A 14,068-nucleotide genomic window follows, 5' to 3' on the forward strand; every position below is an offset into this window, starting at 1 on the left:
TCTCTATTCCCATCCCACGCCAGGAAAAAGATACTGCAAAATCCCCATTCCCTCCCCACTCCTGGGGGAAGGATACTGCAAAATCCCCATTCCCTCCCCACTCCTGGGAGAAGGATATTGCAAAATCTCCATTCCAACCCCATTCCAGGGAAAGGATACTGCAAAATCCCCATTCCCTCCCCACTCCTGGGGGAAGGATACTGCAAAATCCCCATTCCCTCCCCACTCCTGGGGGAAGGATATTGCAACATCTCCATTCCCACCCCTACTCTGGGGCCAGCCAGAGGTGGTATTTGCCGGTTCTCCGAACTGCTCAAAATTTCCGCTACCGGTTCTCCAGAACCTGCTGGATTTCACCCCTGCTTGGAGGGTGTGTGTGTGTGTGTGGGGAGGGAAGCAACAGAAATGTTGGGCTCAACTGAGGTCGCACATCGAGGACAAGCGGGTCTGGATGTTTCGGCCCACGAGACCACAACTACTAGGATGTGGCGGAGGAGGGCAGCGAGGGTGGGCCTCGCTGAGGTGGGGAGAGGGGGAGGGCTGAAACCATCTCTCCCTCACACACACACACACACACATTACACACATACACACACTCCTCCCTGCGCATGTGCCTCCCGTCCCCACCGGCCGCTCTTTCGTCCGAGCCGCCAAGGCGGTGCCGAGGGAGCGGCCGAAGTTCCTCCGGCCTCCCCTAGTCGGAGAGCTGCGCCCTCTCTTCCAGAAGCCCCAGCGGGCGCGCGTGGATGCGCAAAAGGGAACAAAGGGCTGGCTCTGCGCCCCGCCGCTTCGTTTCTCTTCGCTCGGCTCCTCCGGGCCGGCGAGGGATGCATTGCAGCCTTTCCGGTGAGCCGGGGCTCGAGTTTCGCGCCTCGGGAACCTCTCGCGTCTTTTTTTTCCTCCTCCTCCCCCGGTAAGAAGCGCTGGTGCTGCTGGTGCTTCTTCCCGGGCGGGTCGATCTCTGCGCCGCTTTGCCTCGAAGCTCAACTGGGGGGAGGAAAGGCAAGTTTTCGCTCAGCCTCCGGAGTCCCCCGCTGTCCGTCCGTCCGTCCGACCTGGATGCCGGGCTCAGTTCCTCAGACGAAGCGAGGACCCCCGGGTGGGTTGAGGTTTACACCCCGGTGTAAATTACTCCCTTAAGTAAGTCCCGACGGGTTTGTTTGTGGTTGGCACTTTTCGCAGGGGGAAAGAAAAAAAAAAAGGATTGAACCTTGCGGGTAGACCGGAGCCGCGAGCGATGAGAACACAAGAGAAAAAAAAATCCGATGAATTAAATCTGTGGCTTAATTTATAATGCGAGTCCAGCCGTTGATCGGGGGTTCGTGTTTATGATCCCAGCGGTTGGTGCAAACCAAGGTTACTGGATGATATAAACGGGGTGGATGAGTGGGTGGGTGGGGGGACACCTTAATCGTGGTTTAAAACATGTGGCGACGGAGACAACTGCCTAGATTTACATTTCAGTCACGGTTTGTTTTTTCCCCAGACTGGCAGTGCAAAACCCGGTTGGGCAGTTGCTTTACAACCCAGCGTGTCTGAATGAGTTTGGATAAATTGCAGATATATTAGTTTTTGCATGTAGTCCAGAGGTCTCTAACCTTGGCAACTTTAAGCCTGGCGGACTTCAACTCTCAGAATTCTGGGAGTTGAAGTCCGCTAGCTTTGCTGGCTGGGGGATTCTGGGAGTTGAAGTCCGCTAGCTTTGCTGGCTGGGGAATTCTGGGAGTTGAAGTCCGCTAGCTTTGCTGGCTGGGGAATTCTGGGAGTTGAAGTCCGCTAGCTTTGCTGGCTGGGGAATTCTGGGAGTTGAAGTCCGCTAGCTTTGCTGGCTGGGGAATTCTGGGAGTTGAAAGTCCGCTAGCTTTGCTGGCTGGAGAATTCTGGGAGTTGAAGTCCGCTAGCTTTGCTGGCTGGGGAATTCTGGGAGTTGAAGTCCGCTAGCTTTGCTGGCTGGGGAATTCTGGGAGTTGAAGTCCGCTAGCTTTGCTGGCTGGGGAATTCTGGGAGTTGAAGTCCGCTAGCTTTGCTGGCTGGGGAATTCTGGGAGTTGAAGTCCGCTAGCTTTGCTGGCTGGGGAATTCTGGGAGTTGAAGTCCGCTAGCTGCTGGCTGGAGAATTCTGGGAGTTGAAGTCCGCTAGCTTTGCTGGCTGGAGAATTCTGGGAGTTGAAGTCCGCTAGCTTTGCTGGCTGGAGAATTCTGGGAGTTGAAGTCCACTAGCTTTGCTGGCTGGAGAATTCTGGGAGTTGAAGTCCGCTAGCTTTGCTGGCTGGGGAATTCTGGGAGTTGAAGTCTGCCAGGCTTAAAGTAGCCAAGGTTGGAGACCCCTGGTTCCAGACTACACAGCCTCTTCTAAGCGTAGGTGCAACCAAGGGCTTTAAAAGATTTGTCTGCCTCTTTTGTGTATTCTTTGAAATGGGAGGTGAGGAAGGAAGGAGGGAGGAGGTCATAGTTTTTAATGGCTTTGAAAATGCAGGCCTGAGTGGGTAGTTTTGGGTAGGCAGATGAAGAGGGTAAACAAAGCATTGGAATAATAATAATAAAAAAAAAACGTGGGTGGACCGAAAGTGGAAATAATGGAGACTGCAGAAATTCAGGGACTCGAAGCCGTAAACTATGGAGTTTAATTTGATTTATTGCCTGTCGAGCTTTGCTTTGGGACACGAAATGAAAGGAGCCTTCTTCGGAGACGCGGGAAATCGGTGAGTCACCCAGAATCTAATAAGTGAGATGGGCGAGTATATCAAATTTAAATAAATAAACAAACCTCTTATTCGGGTTACTAATTTCTAGCAGCCCAAATTAAAGTTACTGGACGTAAGATGGGAAATATTAATTCCAAATAAGTTGTCTGTCATTTTTTTATATTTTTAATTTTGATTTATATGCCGCCCTTCTCCGGAGACTCAGGGCGGCTTACAATGCGTTAAGCAATAGCCTTCATACTTTTGTATATTTTATACAAAGTCAGCTTATTGCCCCCACAAATCGGGTCCTCATTTTACCTACCTTAGAAAGGATGGAAGGCTGAGTCAACCTTGAGCCTGGTGAGAATTGAACTCGCAGTAATTGCAGGCAGCTGGAAGCTAAATAGTACCTTTAATAGTAGCATTAGTCTGCATTGCCACTCAGGCTCCTATAACTATTTTAGTAGTTAAATATGAGCTGATACGGATGGATGGAACTTTCCTCTCTCAGTTTGAATTGGTGACCTGGAACATTAGTTCCTAATCTCAATGGGTTTAGTGGAAGTATAGTCTGTTGTGTGTCTTGCCGACAACTGGATTCTTCATCTTCTAAACCAGTGTTTTCTACAAGTCAGTTTAAGATGCATGCTGGCTGGGGAATTCTGGGAGTTGAAGTCCACACATCTTAAAGTGGCTGAAGTTGAGAAACACTATTGTAAACAATGTTCAGGATTTGATAAGGGATGTAATCTAAAATACCGGACGTTATTTAGGCTTGTGTTTCACATTCATGAAATAACACCTGCCTACTATTATTTGGAAGTATAGCCATTATCTAGGAATATTAGTGTTTTGGTGAAATTTATTTTCTGGGGTTTGCCGTATACATACAGCTGTTGTGAATTCAGAAATGGCCAAATCACATGACACAGCTAGTGTGTATAAGTGTATAAGTGTTCTATATTTTATAAACGGTTATCACACGATTCTGGGTCACTGCAAATGTCATACGTACATGTCAGGTGCCAAGTGCCCAAATTTTGATCATGTGACCATGGGGATGCTACAATGGGCATACATGTGAAAACTGGTCAGAAGTCACATTTTCTAGTGTTGTTGTAACTTTGAACAGTCAATAAACAAAAGCTTTATGTCGAGATCTACCTGTAGTACCTGGAGATGATGTGAATTGCATGCAACACAAGTGTAGCAGGTTGGAGTGAGGATACTATAATCTGTATTGCTGGTTAAAAGTAGTATCACTTATCCATACTTTGCGTAGCGTTTTCTCATTTCTGTTCCATTGACTCTTTCCTAAACTCACTCACTCACTCTCCATCTCTCTCTCCCTCTCTCTCTCTCTCTCTCTCTCTCTCTCTCTCTCTCTGCGTGTGTGTGTATGTATGTATTTCTAAAAATACTGGCAGAATGCACATTCCCCATTTTCCCTTGGGACACTTGATAAAATCAGTTTTTCCCCAGTTTCAAGGACTTCAACCAGAGAAGGCAAAGTGCATTATTATTATTTTTAAAGTTTCTACTAGGAAGGAATTCTGTTTGCTCTGCGTTGGGAGCTACAAGCAGTGTCCAGTCTGGGAGCAATATTTAACATTTTAAAGGGTTCCCTTGACGGATTTGGCTACATATCAAACCGCAGAGTGTGTTTGCTGTATGAGTCCTGCCCAACCACTATTGACATGTTTTTCCTTCATTTCGGTGGCTGCACTGAGCGATGCAAAATCTTATGGAATCAATGGGTTGGTTGGTTGGTTGGTTTCCTGGACGTGACCTTCCAGGCAGGACTAAAATCCAGCAGGTTCTGATAGGTTCTGGAGAACCGGTAGCAGAAATTTTGAGTAGTTTGGAGAACTGGTAGCAGAAATTTTTAGTAGTGAACTGGCAAATACCACCTCTGGCTGACCCCAGAGTGGGGTGGGAATGGAGATTTTGCAATATCCTTGCCCCAGGAGTGGGGAGGGAATGGGGATTTTGCAGTATCCTTCCCCTGCCATGCCCACCAAGCCACGCCCACAGAACCGGTAGTAAAAAAAATTAGGATTTCACCACTGCTTCCAGGGTAGCCCACCATCTCTCATTTGTCTTTATTTATTTATTTATTATTCGAATTTCTATACCGCCCTTCTCCTTTCGGACTCAGGGCGGTGAACAGCCTAAATAAAAACATTTATACATAAAGTACGATTAAAAATAGATTTAAAATAATTAAATTTGGCCCATAGTTTAAAATTTATCAATTTAAAATCCATATCAAATTTTAAAACCAACCATAAAATCATAAAATCAAGAGAGATCTTCTTATTTATATGCAGTTATTCCAAATGGTTCATCTTGGAAAACTAATTCTTGATGAAAAAAAAATTCTGTATGTAAACAAATCAGAGATCTTCTTTATCTCCAATCATGTTCTGTCTCATTGTATTTATTTAGCGTATGGCCTCTGCAGAGGCCATGTAATCACTGATACACAAATTTAAAATAAAGCATACACACACAAACACACACACACATATACATATACATATATACATATGTATATATGTAAAGAGGACGCGGTGGCTTAGTGGCTAAGACCAGGGGTGAAATGCTCCCTGTTCGGACCGGATCACCTGATCCGGTAGCGATGGCGGGTGGTTTGGAGAACCGGTAGCAAAAATCCCCCCCCCTGCCCAGCTGAGCCACACGATCATCAGAGGCTTTTTTTTTTTTTTTTACTTTTAAAAGCATTTTTTCTACAACCTCTTCCAACGAAAAAATGCTTTTAAAAGTAAAAAAAAAAGCCTCTGATCATGGTGCAGCTCAGCTGGGATCGTCAGAGGCTTTTCAAAGCATTTTTTAAAAAGCCTCTCTGATGATTCCAGTTGAGTTGCCTGATTGGCAGAGAGGCATTTTTTAAAAAGCCTCTTTGATGATCCCAGCTGAGTTGCCTAATCGGCAGAGAGGCTTTTCAAAGCATTTTTTAAAAAGCCTCTCTGACGATCCCAGCTGAGTTGCCTGATCGGCAGAGACTTTTCAAAGCATTAGAAAAAATGCTTTGAAAAGTTATAAAAAAAAAAGTTGGCCACGCCCACCCAGTCACATTACCCCACCACCACCAACCCACGCCCACAGAACCGGTAGTAACAAATTTTACATTTCACCCCTGGCTAAGACGCTGAGCTTGTCGATCGAAAGGTCGGCAGTTAGCGGTTCAAATCCTTAGTGCCACGTAATGGGGTGAATTCCTGTTACTTGTCCCAGCTTCTGCCAACCTAGCAATTCGGAAGCATGTAAAAAATGCAAGTAGAAAAATAGGAACCATCTTTGGTGGGAAGGTACCAGCGTTCTGTGCGCCTTTGGCGTTTAGTCATGCCGGCCACATGACCACGGAGACGTCTTTGGACAGTGCTGGCTCTTTGGTTTTGAAATGGAGATGAGCACCGCCCCCTAGAGTCAGGAATGACTAGCATACATGTGTGAGGGGAACCTTTACCTTATATACATACACAAATTTAGCTTAAAGTATCAGCATATATATACAGTATATTTGCTGATGCTTTATTTAAACTAAATTTGTATGTCAGTAATTGCATGACCTCTGCAGAGGCCATACACTAAATAAATAAATAAAATTGGAGATAAAGATCTCTGATTTGTTTACATACATCATTTTTTTCACCAAGAATTAGTTTTTCAAGATGAACCATTTGGAATAACTACCGTATTTTCCGGCATATAAGACAACTTTTTAACACATGAAAATCTTCTCAAAAGTCGGGGGTCGTCTTATACACCGGGTGTCGTTCTCCTGTAACCAGGCAGACCAGCCCGAAAGGCTCTGACGAGCCTTAAATGGCTCTGGCGATCCAAGCTCTGACGATCCCAGCTTTGCCTGCTAATCAGGCAACTCAGCTGGGATCGCCAGAGTCATGTAAAAGGAAAAAAGTTTTTCCCCTCCAGCTTGCTTACCTTAGCTGCTAGTCGCAACGCTTGCCTTGCTTCGCTTGCCTGAATCCATTCCATCAGCAAGCCACTCCCTGCCTGCAATCAAGCAGGCAGGGAGTTGTGGACTTCAACTCCCAGAATTCCTCAGCCAGCAAAACAAAGCTGGCTGAGGAATTCTGGGAATTGAAGTGTACAAGTCTTAAAGTTGCCAAGGTTGGAGACCCCTGTTCTATTGGGTAAATTTTTTCCCCTTTGGGAGCTTTAAAAAAAATAGTTAATTGGGTTTTTTTTTAGTTGTTCTTTTTTAGACCTAGCCATTTAAAGTTTAGGAAGTTTTAAATTTAGTTTTCATATAAAAGTAAAAATAAATTAAAATAAAATAATATTTGTGCAGCTTTCTGAGATTTGGTGTGTTTCTGTAGTGTTTCACTCTAACTACACAAACATACAAAATCTCACAAAGCTGTATGTGGAATTTTGTGTGTGTAAAGTGTGAAAGTTGTTTTTTGGGCTTTTTGTGGCTGTGTGAGGTTCCTGCTTGTTGCAGGGACCATTTTGGGTCTAGCACAGCTGCTTTTACATTGTGGGTGAGCCAGTTGATGTTTTTTAATTTTTATTTGGTGTGCGTTGGAAGAGGGGTAGTCTTATACGGCGAGTATAGCCCAAACCCTATATTTAACAGGAAAAGTCGGGGGTCGTCTTATACGCCCAGTCGTCTTATACGCCGGAAAATACGGTATATATAAATAAGAAGACAAGGGAGAGGCGGTGAGAGAGTGATGTGCGCAATAAAATATAGGAGATCGTAGTATGGAGCCATATAATTGCAATGGGATAGATGTTATGATTCGAGGAAGCTAATCATGTCACTGCTTCAGGTGTGGCTGCCATGAGATCATCCTAGGTGCCTTGAAATTTTCTGAGGAGACATTCTTGAACCACATGTGTTATCGTTTGTTCTGGAGCACCACGGTCACGCTGTGGGCTCTCGGCCATTTCCCCACTTAAAGAGCTTTGTCTGAGTTCCGGCACGGCCTGTCTCATTTTTTGTCTCGTTTTCAAATATCTTTTAAAAAAAGAAACTTTGGCGGTTAGTGCCACGTGCAATGGTACTTTCACATCCTGCAAATTATGTACAAGGTTAATTTTATTTCAAAACAACTTAACAACTGCAGGGGTTCATTTAACAACTGTGGCAAGACAGGTCGTAAAATGGGGCAAAACTCACTTAACAACTGCCTTGCTTAGCAACAGAAATTTTGGTCTCAGTTGGGGTCGTAAGTCAAGGGCTAGCTGTAAAGGTGTAAGTTTTAAAGAATTTTGAAAAAACGTAAAAAGGCCTTCATAACCGCTGCCTACTTTTTGTATCACTGCATAGGCTTTTTCATGATTGAGACTTAACTTTGATTGATTGTACGGATCACTTTTAAGGGCTAATCTGTTACAGCAGGGGTATCGAACTAAAGCCCCGGGGGCCAGATCCGGCCCACAGGATGCTTAGATCTGGCCTGCAGGGCCACCCTGGAAACAGTTAATAACTGGGCCGCGGTGCCTCTGCCAGCAAAAACGGAGCTCAGAGGGCCATGCGTGGCCCGCCCGAGGGGGGGGGGGCAGAGGGTTGCAGGGCCCCATCCCAGCCGAAAACTGAGCTCGCGAGGGCTGTGCGTGCCCCCCCCCCCGAGTTCTATTTTTGTTGGCAGAGGGTTGCAGGAGGCCATTGCAGCTGAAAACAGAGCTCAGGAGCCTGTTTTCGCTGGCAGAGTACTCGGGCCACCACAGGCGCCCCCCAACACGAGTGATGTCATGCTGGCCACGCCCACCCTGGCCACGCCCACCCTGGCCCTCCGAGGTAAAACACATCCTGATGCGGCCCTCAATTAAATCAAGTTTGACACCCCTGTGTTACAGTGTTACAATTTTTGTTTTTAAATAGATAAGAATCTAGGACAAGAATCTAGCTTTGGGAAATGATTACTTCCATCATCCCTCCTAAGGTGGCTGTAGGTTTATATAAAAGCTTTGAATTTTGTTTGGTATAATTAAGTTGGACTTCTCATGACTTTATGGCTTCTACGGAGTCATAAGATTTTCTTGGCACCACTATAAAAGCGATCAGTTATCAACGTCTCTCTTAATTTAGCTGACCCGAACTCAGTAGAAGCTATCCAGATGCTACACATCGCTTGAATAAGAATTGCGTTGCATAGTACACTGAAACTACAGTACTCCATTTGATGAGTTGCCAGAATGAGGGTGTCGTATTCCAAATATCCTCTGTCGTTTAAACCTGGCACTTCATCCTTCCACAGCTTCATGGATGCCTTGTTTTGTATTTCTCCTGCTTAGAGAAATTGGTAAAGTGAGGACCCAGATTGTTGGGGGCAATATGCAATATGCTGTAAACTGCTTAGAGAGGGTTGTAAAGCACTGTGAAGCAGTTTATAAGTGTTAAGTGCTAATTGCTATTAGTAAGAAGTAGCAATTGATGACTGACATACTGTATTTTTTGGAGTATAAGACGCTCCCGACTATAAAATACATCTACCTTTTTTGGGGGAGGAAACAAGAAAAAAAAATCTGCTTTTGCCTCCCAGCAATTTGCCTCCTTGCAGCAAACAGCCTGTTTCAGTTTCATTTTAATTTTCAGCACAGCCTGATTAGCACAAAAAAAAAAAAAATCTGCCTTGCCTCCCAGCAATTTGTCTCCTAGCAGCAAACAGCCCGCTTTAGCTTCAGCACAGCCTGATTAGCACAAGAAGCTGATTGTCGGTTGGATTGGCCTCCCGAAGATCAGCTGTTTCAGGCTGCAGGGATTGCCATAGCCTATTGCTGCCTCCGCGTGCCCCATTTTCCGGGTGGCCGGTAGGTGGGCGGGGCTACATTTTGTGTATAAGACACACCTAAATTTTCACTCTCTTTTTTTTGGGGGGGGGAAGTGCGTCTTATACTCTGAAAAATATGGTATTTGACCTTCTGCCAAATAACTTCTAGCGTATCTCCTTCATCTGCCATTGCCATCTTGATGTTTTTTGCTTAATATTTCTTTCAACTTTTTGCAGTCTTGGGATTTTCTTATGTATTAATCAAGTTGTATTCAGATATGATGATAGATGCTTGGAATATGTTGTATTCTCCAGAATAGGAAATTAAACTAATCCTATATTCAGCTATGGCAGGGCTGTCAAACTCAAGGCCAGGGGGCCAGATCCGGACCTGCGGGGCTGCCCTGGAAACAACAACGAACCGCGGTGCCTCTGCCAGAGAAAATGGAGCTCGGGAGGGCCGTAGGCAGCCCTCCCGAGCTCCGTTTTTGCTGACAAAAGGTTGCAGGAGGCTGTTGCAGCTGAAAACAGAGCTCGGCAGCCTGTTTTTGCTGGCAGAGCACTGGGACCTCCACAGGCGCCCCCGACATGAATGACGTTGAGTTAGCCACGCCCACCCTGGCCCCCCAAGGTCAAACAAAACTCTGATACGGCCCTCAATGAAATCGAGTTTGACATCCCTGAGATATGGTATGTCACTAAAAGCTAGTCGTCTTTTGTTCCAGTGTGTGACTAAAGTTACGTTTTTGAATAATCTGCTGTCAGACTTTATGCAGGTAGTCCTCAGCGATCTTGGAGCCCAGGAAAATAAAATCTGTCACTACCTCCACTTCTTCCCCATCTATTTGCCAGGAATTGAGAGGACCGGATGCCATGATCTTAGTTTTCTTAATATTGAGTTTCAAGCCAACTTTTGCACTCGAATTAATCACTTCTTAGTAACATTTTTGTAGATGTATTGAATGTTTGCAGAGGTATGCCTTGTTTTGCCTGGAGGGGTCAGCATTACACAAGTTTTAAAAATGGGTTTTTAGTACTCCGTAGAAATGAAAGTAAAAACTCTTAACTGAATACACCAATGAATAAAAGGATGTCAGTATTAAAAGAAGAAAAAAAACAACACCACGTGCCTGAACAAGCATTAAATGAAGTGAATCATTCTGTGATCATGTTGAAAGAGCAAAAATGCCCTGTATTTTTAAATTAACGCCTGGGAGAGAGAGATGCTGCTTAGACAGGGTAGCTCTGCCTATTTACTCTTAGAAGTTGTGAGATAACAAACTTTTTGCTCTCAATGCTAATCGTGTAATTCCCTCTTCCTTTTAGGCTTCCCTCTAGACAAGGAGTGGCCAACCTTGGCATCTTTTAAGACTTGTGGACTTCAACTCCCAGAATTCCCCAGCCAACATGGGAATTGAAGTCCACATAATCTTAAAGTTGCTAAAGTTGGGGAAACACTGCATTAGAAAAATAGTTTTGCAGAATCTACGTCTGCATAATTTCTTTAGTCCCGTTCCCCCCCCCCCCCCAATCTCCTTAGGTCAGCAGGCTTCCTTGCATTACAAAAATAATGCTGAGCTGTTTCCTAGTTCCCAGCTTTAACCCTGTAGCTTTACAAACAGCGTTTGTGGTATAATAGCAAAAATCTGTGAGAGGAAATCATGGTTGCTTGGAAACTGCCTGGCAACCAACCTGTGTTCAAAAGTCAGGAGGACAGAGGAAGTAAAACAAATCCCCCCCCCTTTTTTTAACCAGCAGTCACTGTTCAAACTTCTGTATTTTTCAAAGCATGGTGCCTTTGCTTAAGTTTGTGCCTTAAAACATTTGGTAAAAAAATCTTGTCAGTAATATTTTTGATGAGCCTTAAGGCCACATCCTTCCCTCACTTACCGAGATATTAGTGAAAACCCTGCTGTGGTATATTTCGTTAATTAAACATTTTTTGTTTAAAAAGCTCTCTGAACAGAACAATAAAAATCAAACAGCTTCCACTTTCCACTTCAGTTTTAAAAACTAAAATTAAAAAGAGCCAGGGTTCTTGGTTGCAAGATGTGGCCATGATTTGGCTTGCAGTGTTGTGAGTGACATCTTGACTTTTTTGCCCCATGGATTCCCTGCCTAATACAGAAGGAAAAGGAGAAGGGAAGAAAAAAAGAAATGAAGATAACTTAGGCACTGTTTTTAGAAATGTTTTATTGCTACTAAAATGGTTGTCTATGGTGAAGTAACATTTTACAAACCCTATTTATTCTCTTCATGCCTGACCTTCAGTAATTAGTGGGTTACATTTCATATTCCAAAGATAGAAATCTTGCCTTGAAAGGAAATATTGGAATGATCACTTCGACATTTGTGGTGGTAACTTGAATTACAGAGTTGAATAATAAGAAATGTGTCGACCTTATATCGTGTGTCTAGCATGGATGGCTGGGGAAAGTTGAAGTCCACAAGGGTTAATGATATTTATATATCACTCCTTAATTAAAAATTTCTCAAAGTGGTTTGAGAAATTTCTCAAAAGTAAACATGGGTTAGCATGAGATGTGAATGCAGCTATAGCAGTAGCACTTAGACTTATATACCGCTTCATAATGCTTTTACAGCCCTCTCTAAGCGGTTTACAGAGTCAGCCTATTGCCCCCAACAATCTGGGTCCTCATTTTATCCACCTCGGAAGGATGGAAGGCTGAATCAACCTTGAACCTGGTGAGATTTGATCTGCCAAACTGCTGGCAGCCGGTGATCAGCAGAAGTAGCCTGCAGTACTGCACTCTAAACACTGCGCCACCGCAGCTCATAACTGTAACTATGAATATTAACATCCAAATCATGCCATAGGCACATGCAGTAAAGTAATGGCTTTGTGTTCTATGACTGAGGGGATGCCAAGTTTGGATACCCATGTGGTAGACAAAACTAAGAAACTGACATCATATAGATTAAACTATCATTCTATAATAACAGAATCTTCCATGTCTGAATGTGCTTCCCCCTATTCCCACCCTCACCTCCATCCCTTTATCTCCGTAGGAACTGGAGAGGAGTTTGCCTGACACTTTTCTGTTATTTTCTTCAGCCGGGTTCAATCCTTCCTTATCTGACCATTGACTTGCTCTTCCTCCTGTCCTCAAGGCCATTTCCGATGTCCTTTGTTGATTTTACAAAAATAAAATTTACTTACTTGCGCCAGCTTGAAGGGCTACAAGAAAACCCAGCCTCTATAATAGGGTTGGCTGTGCTTTGAAAATGGTTTTCAAGAGATGCTTCCAGCCATTGAAAATACTGCATCCGTTATGCTGTTAATTAAAGCAGCAGTGTCTTTTTTGTTCTGGCATTCATTGCTTTATGGTGTGAAGTCTTGAAAGTGATTTTTTAAAAAAATGTTTTATTTGTTTTATTATTTATTTTATTTTATTTAATTTATTTATTTATTTCTGGCTTGTCACAGTCCCCGGGATCATGTGTCGAGGGAATGGCTGACACTCGACAATAACATTCAATTTTCATCAAACTGTATGTGGTCTGGGTACAGTTATTTTTAAACAATCATAATACACATATTTGTTGTGGTATTCATCACCATAATATTGATAATATCATAATATGATAATATAGTAACAATAATACTTAACATCATCATCTTTAACAACTCTCCACTTTAGCATTTCCTCTTTTTGTATCTCCTCCTTTCTAACTTCTGTTTCTGTTGTCTAGCCATTGATAAAATATATCCCATATCAAAAAATATTCAGTTTCTTTATCTTTAATAGTAAGTGTTAGTCTATCAATTTCTGCGCATTCTAATATTTTCTTAATTACATTCCCCTCAGACGGAATCTTCTCATTTTTCCATTGTTGCACAAATATTATTTTAGTTGCAGTTAATATATGCAAGACCAGATATGTAGTCTTTTAATCATATTTTTCTGGTAGAATGCCCAACAAAAATATCTCTGGTTTCAGGTCTATATGTTGCTAATTTTTCCCAGCCTAGTATGTGTTTTCGTCCAATATTTTTTAGCTTTAAAAGTGACTTGGCTGCTTTAATAAAGAGGAGAGTGATATATTTATGCAACGTCCAAAGCATGACTTCGAATAATCTTTGAAAGGTGCACAGCATTAATCCAGAATAAAGCCGACTTTTAAGCCTTTCACTCCTTACCATTTTCGGGCACTGCCTGGGTTCCATTTACATTCCTCCCGATATTTATTGCCTTGGATCCTTTCCCTACTGTTTTCCTTCAGCCTGATGATATCTTGTAAATATTTGGCTTCTGCTTGGTGGCTGCAGCACAAGTCAGTGGTGTTTGCGGAAGAAATATCGTATTTAAAGAGCGTGTTTCAGTCTCTGTGGTTAGCATTTACCCAGAGGGTTCCTCAGCTTGAATGTTACTGACCATCAAGAAAACTTCCAAAGAGGAAGGAGAAATCTGGTTAAAATGTGGGTGTTCCTGCTATTTTTCTGGATAAAAACTCAGCATTTTTATTTCTTTTTAATGCAGGGTAATCGGGCTCCCTGGTGTGTGTGTGTGTGTAAAACCTAGCCTTAAGCTTAGCCCCTCCTAAGCATGGTATATAGTAGAAGAAACTCTGCCTGAAATCTATGAAGGATCACGAG

General features: G+C 43.4%; 1 protein-coding gene across 8 annotated transcripts in view; it reads left to right on the forward strand.

Annotated features, from left to right (window-relative positions):
* Positions 1-449: 449 nt before the first annotated feature.
* PALD1 (phosphatase domain containing paladin 1) overlaps positions 450-14,068 on the forward strand; it is a 150,639-nt gene continuing 137,020 nt past the window's right edge. For 2 of the 8 annotated variants that reach the window (XM_087871785.1, XM_034426015.3), the window contains exon 1: positions 456-846. The gene's annotated coding sequence lies outside the window, so the exon portion shown is untranslated. Of the gene's footprint in view, positions 1,141-14,068 lie in introns of all 8 variants that reach the window. The other 6 variants (XM_034426020.3, XM_060682253.2, XM_087871784.1 and 3 more) reach the window with 6 other exon arrangements.

This window comes from Pantherophis guttatus, chromosome 6, assembly GCF_059756535.1.
Source record: "Pantherophis guttatus breed Tessera chromosome 6, ASM5975653v1, whole genome shotgun sequence".
NCBI classification, from domain to species: domain Eukaryota; kingdom Metazoa; phylum Chordata; class Lepidosauria; order Squamata; family Colubridae; genus Pantherophis; species Pantherophis guttatus.